Below are 6,400 nucleotides of genomic sequence, written 5' to 3' on the forward strand. Positions count from 1 at the left end.
GTGCTGTTGCCTCTCCTGCATCTCAGTTGGGTCTGACAGGTATGATTTGTGAATCATTTTGACAGGCCCTTCCAGAGAACATAAAAAAGCCAGGGGAAAAAGTGTAAGTCAATTATACAATACTATGGGGTTTGTATCAGAATTATTTGTCCATAGCTGCACCCCAGTTACTCTTGAAGGTCTACTATTTGGAAGAAAATTTTGGTTTAATACCACCAATTCAGTCTCTGCTATTTGCAAGAACAATTAATTTCTGTCATGCTGGGTTGGAGCATTGCCAAGAAAAACCTATATCTGATTGCAGAACTGGGTTCTGGCTTTTATAATCTCTATGTACCAGATCAGTGCTTTGCTGCTGCATCTAATCCTGAATATGCCTGTGGCCAGATTCTGAGTACATATTTTTAGTTTGATGATTCAGGACCCAAGAGAAGTCAAATTCACGTGTGCTTTGCTCTTAGATGCCTAGGTTGGGATTACTGGGTTTTGGTTACACTGGAAGCTAGGGATGCTTTAAAGTTCCTTTTTATTGTCATTTTTTAAACTAACTCTGATGTTTCTTTGAATTCAGCATTTGATTTTGTGGGAAGTACTTTGCCCATTTGCTCAAAGCTTAGATGTGTTGAAATGTCTGTAATAGAAACTGGAGATCTCCTTAAGGCTTTTGGCTCTGGTAATTATTTTTGTGTAGTAGACCTGGTGAAGTCATTGTTTCCAATAAAAGTCACCCTTGCAGTGGCCAGATTGGTTAATACTGCTAATCATAGAGTTATGCTATAAGAACTTCTTGGTAGGAAAAAAAAAAAGAAATCTCCGATATGTTCAGCAATTTCATCCCTTGCTGAGACAGCCTGGCAAGTGGCTCTTATGCTGGGATGCTGAGCTATAACGGAGCATAAAACCATCAAAGGCACAGGCACCAAGGGGAGCACAGACACAATCAACTATCCAATTTCCAGCCATCCAGGCTCCTCAGTTAAGGCAAGTGATTGCCTCCAACAGATCCTTTGCGGAGCTGCCAAGTTATTAGGAGCTGCTCAAGGGAGAGGGAGTGCAGAAGGTGTTCCCAGGAGCTGAAACTTCGCCCGCTGCCCTGCAGCCACAACCCAGCTCAGCCGGGGAACGTTGTTAGCCTGCTTTCCTTGGGCTGGTGGGAAAGAAAGGGAATCTGAGTTCCTTTGTGGCTGCCATTCAGTGCCTGTATCCAAATGAGTTACCATCCTCATGGTTTGATTTATGATCCTGTTCTTCCCTCCTTACGGCCAGCCCTTGGTCAACATCTCTGTGCAAGGATTTCTCTCACTCAATCTTCTTCCTTCCTTCCCCTCTATTCTCCTGTAAGCAGGTCTCTGTGCTTAGTGACAGGAATTGTTTATCGATGCTGTCTGATCTTTTCGTGGGACTCTCCAGATACATCATAGAGAAGATGACCTGTAAAAATGAATGGCTTTTAATATGACTTTCAGGAGGTGAGGGGGCTGCAGTCTCTGCCACAGCATCACCCGAAAGGGTGGAGTGGGGAGCTTGGGCTTGAACACCTGATGGTCTGGAGGAAAGAGCTGAAGCAGAGGCTTGAGCCATGCAAGGCTCTGCTAGTAAATGAATCTTCCATTCAGAGGCAGAATGAAAAAATAACCTCAGTTTAACACAGTTAATAAGTAATTTTTTTCTTGTTCAAACAAACAAACAAACAGATGCACCCAAGCAAGATCAGTGTGGGAAACCTGCTGGTTACAGGCCTCTTCTCAGGCAGGAAAATGTGATTTCAAAGCTCCTTGCTGAGTGTGTGGGAACTGAACAGGGTCTCGCTCAGGTGAGTGCTGCAGCCACTCTGGCTCCTGACTAAACCTGGAGACAGATCTTCCTCCTGCCATGAGTCTGATCTTTCTGGTTTTGTACTTGTTTTCAAATTTGAGCAAAACAGGTGAAGCCAGGCTAGCTAAGCAGCTTAGGTTACCCCAACCACTTGTGCTTTCTGGTGCTCTTACTGTTTGGCAAAGTTTAACCCAGGGGCAACTGAGAAAGTTTCTCCCAAACAAGAACACTGGGGTTACCTCAGTGCTATATGGTCACCCCTGGAGATGGTGCCTGACTGTGGTGGGTACTGAGAAGGACACAGTCCCTGTCCCATGGAACAGGTGGTCTGAGCAGAATAGCCAGCTCCACAAGAAGAATTGTTTCCTCTGCCTTTCCCTGGGGGTTGGAGGGGCAGAGGCAGTGTGACTTGGTGCAAATCAGGACAGGAGAGGGGTTTCCTCGGGGCTTCCCTTGCCCCTGGATGGGAACTGAGAAAGAGGTGCAGATGAAGCTAGTGGGAGGGGGCTATTGCTGACCTTAGCAGTGGGGATGTCTCCTCAAACACCTCAAACTGAAAGGTGAACACACCAACGCATCAGACTGAAGTGTGACATTAAAATACAATGGGATGCGAGGCTTTCTCACCATTGAACATGGGATATCTAACCTTGTCTCCCTGAACAGCTTGTGGAGAGAGAGGAGATACTTCGGAGAGTTACTCAGATATCCTTGGAGGAAACCAATCCCTGCCACTGGGAGGCACATGTTGCAGGTAACCCAGGTACTTTCTGCCGGGCTTTCTCCTGGGTGTCCGTGCTGGAGAAGGAGCTGGTGGAACTGGCCCATGACCACTGACTTTAACACATTGCTTCCTTTCACTTAAATTAATGCCAGGATGTGATGAGGGTCCCTTGGGGAACAAGAGCTCAATGCCTGAGGATGTAAAACTGGGTTACGGTAGACACCAGCCGAGGAGAGGGGAGCAGAAGCAGCTTGTGCTGCATGAGCAGTGCGGCCAGGTGCCCAGTCACCCCCTGGCATGGCAACTGCAAGCTTCTAGCTGTTTTCCTAGCAGGATCATCATCTCCACCAGCATGAGTGGGTCCAGCCCATCCAGAAGACCCTAGCAATGAGGCAGCCTGCCACATAGCTGCTGACCCCCTTATTGCCCCAGGAAAGTCCCTTTAGAACAGCTCTCACTCAGCTGCTGCAGGTCAGACCGGAGGGTGGGCTTGAGCAAAGATGTGCTGAAACCCCCAGACCTGAGCAGTGGCAAAAGCCCTGCCCTGTGCCTGCCCCAACCCCCGTTAAGAAAATGAGGGGAGCAAGTTTTGCTTCCAGCAGTCCCGTGCATATTGGCCCCCAGCTACAGGCCCTGTTGCGTGTGTCTATCAGGTCTAAATGTTATTAAGGCAAGGACAAAACCTGCAGGTAAGATTCTTCCCTGGGCTACAAGGGCAGCATGGAGAAAAGCTCGGTTGCCACTGGGTGTGGCACAGCCCCCCAGGGAGGTGGACGGCCAGGGTCAGTGACGGGATGCAGGCACCCACAGCCCGGCACTTTCCCCCATTCGGCACTGGCGGTCATTGTTGCTTCCCACTGACCAGCTGCCTGCAATCTCCCCAGCAGAAAGCAAAACGGGTAACACAGCCCCCATTCAGCGGAGATTAAATGCCTGAAGTGAGCCACACCTCGGAACAATTGCTTCCTCCAGGAGGACCAGCATTCAATAGCCAGGGAGCCCATTGATCCCCGCCATAAAGGAGGTGGGGGCCCACAGGAACAAGGTTTCACACCACCCTTGGCACCAGCTCTCCTAGCCTCCCTCCTCTGACTGCCCGCTTTGCCCACATCGCCCCTCAGCTGTGTTTCTCTCCCCGAAGGCAGGCAGCAGTCTTAAAAAACTCTCCCATCGTATTCCTCACTGATCGCATTAGGACCATCATCTTACAACTCTCCCTCTCTGACAATTAGTTACTATCATTCACACTGTGCAATCAGCTGTTAAATCCTCATTTATGTTAATTTGAATGTGAATGTGCTGCTCAGCAAAATGTTAGATTGCCATGTTTACAAATATACTACAGGTATTTAGAAATTTAGATGATACAAAACATACTGCTTAAGCTACTTGTGATGCCAGTTTAAATAACTTAAGCCTATTTATCAGTTATTTAGTGATTCTTTGCACATACTGCTGTTTTTCTTCGTGCCACCCCCTTGTCACACAAGCAAAAACATGTTTGCTTTTTTAAAAAATACATATATAATCTAATAACTGGTAATCTCAATGATAGAATTTAATTACATGTAACCTCTACATGGGTAGCATGATTTAACCAAAACACATTTTTCTAATCCGTGAAAGTATCTTTAAGTTGATGCATTTAGAAATAAAGAGGAAAATAACCTCTTTGGCTTAGCACTAGTAGAAGCTCAATCTTACACAATGTAATATGTCCATGTGAAGTGATTTTCCCAAAGCTATTACAGTATAATAAGCTCAAGAATTAGTTTCAAGTTAAAGTTTATCTCATTATGTGCTCTGACCTGTATGCATCTCACACTTCCCATCAAAAGCCGATTTCTTCTAATGGCTTTTCTTCAGTGCAGTCAGCAGGGTTAGGCCACTTAGCTGCACAAAACCTGCCTCTGATGCAGAAACTCTTCCCCCAGTCCTTGCTGGGAGTGAGTTCAGAGGAGGTCCCACCTTCCACCACATGGAAAGCAGGCGGGCTCTCCTCTGGGTAAACCACTGCCTTTTCATCTGGAGCAGGGAGGTCAAGGCCACCCTGATTTCGTGGCTGAGGGATTCTGGTGGGTCTCCAAGTACACCCATGCTTGTATCACACCAAAACTTGAAGAGGGTGAGACCGATCTGTTCATAATCTTCCCTTTGGGGAAACAAGTTGTTTCAAATTAATGAGGAAAAGGAATTGCATCTCACTCTAGAAACACAGTTGAATTTCAATAAAGCCGTAGGTTACTTAGCAGGTCCCACGCAGTGATTGCACGCTGACTGCTTCTGCTTCCCTTTGTCCCAGGATAAACAGAGAACAGAAAGCCTCAGCCTTGCCATTAATTTTGATCCCTGAATGAATCATCACAGCAGCAGCATTAGCCTTGCCCTGGCACCCTGGATTCACGAGTGCTATGTGCCACTTACACAGCAATACACGTGTACGGATGGCAGGACATTGCAGACAGAAGGTTTAGCTGCCAAATACATAGCACCGTGTCCTACCTCTCTTCTACCTGAAGTCTTGCGTGCCCACAGCATCTGCAGCTCCAGCAAGGCATCATCTGCTCTGCCAGTCTCCTGGGTTCATAGGGGGGTGTTTTGCTCCATTGGTCTCTGCCACCATTTGGAGGGTGTCTGTTTGCTTTTTCACCTGCAAAACAGAGAGAAATAAAAGTCATGTCATTCTTGTGGTGTCTTTTGATTGAGCAATGTAGGGATGTTTGGGCTTCCCTGGAGCTGTAGGCACCTGTGAAGGGTGGAAGCTTCCTGCAGGCTGAGGTCTCCACACGTACCTCCAGGGTTTCTTTGCAGATGCCAGTGTCTGCAGAAAGGACCCAGACACTGCAAAAGAGAACCACAACTTAGCACAGAGTCATCATACATAGGAATAAGGCAGGCAACGATAAGAAAAGCCTCAGGACTTCACTCCAGACCCTCCTGCAGCAGGGGAGGGTATGGTGGAAACCATGTGGGCACCATGGGACCCATGCTCTCGGGTCAGGAGTTTTTACCCCAGCCAACCTTTTTTTGCCTTTGAAAATTGGTCTGCAGTGTGACTCCTTTCTGAAATTGAGAATAATTTGTCATGTGCTCCCAGAGCTGAGATCATCCCACGCCTGAGCCACTGGGAGGGCAAAGGTGGCTGAAGAACAAGTGACCACACTGTCAGGAGCAGCGATGCAGGTAAAGGCCGACATCATCTGCTGTCTCCATCCTTCTTGGCCCCAGCCCCGAGATAAATAAAACCAGCAGTAGCCTCGTAACATTTATTTGCCTCATTAGCAGACTGCATTTTACTCTTGGCTCTGGAGGTGCCCTTGAAGTGCTAAGACTCTCCAGTGTCTAACAGAGCATGAAATGTGCAGATTGCCTGCTGCCTGTACCACCACCTCCGAATCCATGGCTCAGGCTGAAGAGGTATCCCACTTCTACAATATGGGATGGCTTTTATTTTTAATATTTGGAATACATTGCATGCCGTCTTGGCCAAGTCCCCTTTCATTTCTGCTTAGTGAGAGCTTTGATTTCCAGGTGACCATGACAAATAAAGTTAGTTTCTGTCAGAGAATTCCACCACCGGATTCTCAGCCCAATAATTGGCAATTTTTGTGAAAGTGCTGGAAAAATATATATATATATGTTTGCTATGTTTTTTCAAAAGTGGAGCTGTCTCCAAGGGAAAAAAAAAATTAAAGATGAAAAGTCAGTTGTTCAGACAATCTTCAAAGTGCTCGACTTAATCCGCGGGGAACTCGATTTTGCTTTTCTCAGTGCAGATTTCTTCCCCCCTTGTTCACACACCTTGAGACAAAGGCTATAGTTAAGACAGCGAAGGGGGAGGGAAGAGGGTTTTTTTGTGTG

The sequence above is a fragment of the Nesoenas mayeri genome (genome assembly GCF_963082525.1).
Source record: "Nesoenas mayeri genome assembly, chromosome: 1".
Taxonomy (NCBI): domain Eukaryota; kingdom Metazoa; phylum Chordata; class Aves; order Columbiformes; family Columbidae; genus Nesoenas; species Nesoenas mayeri.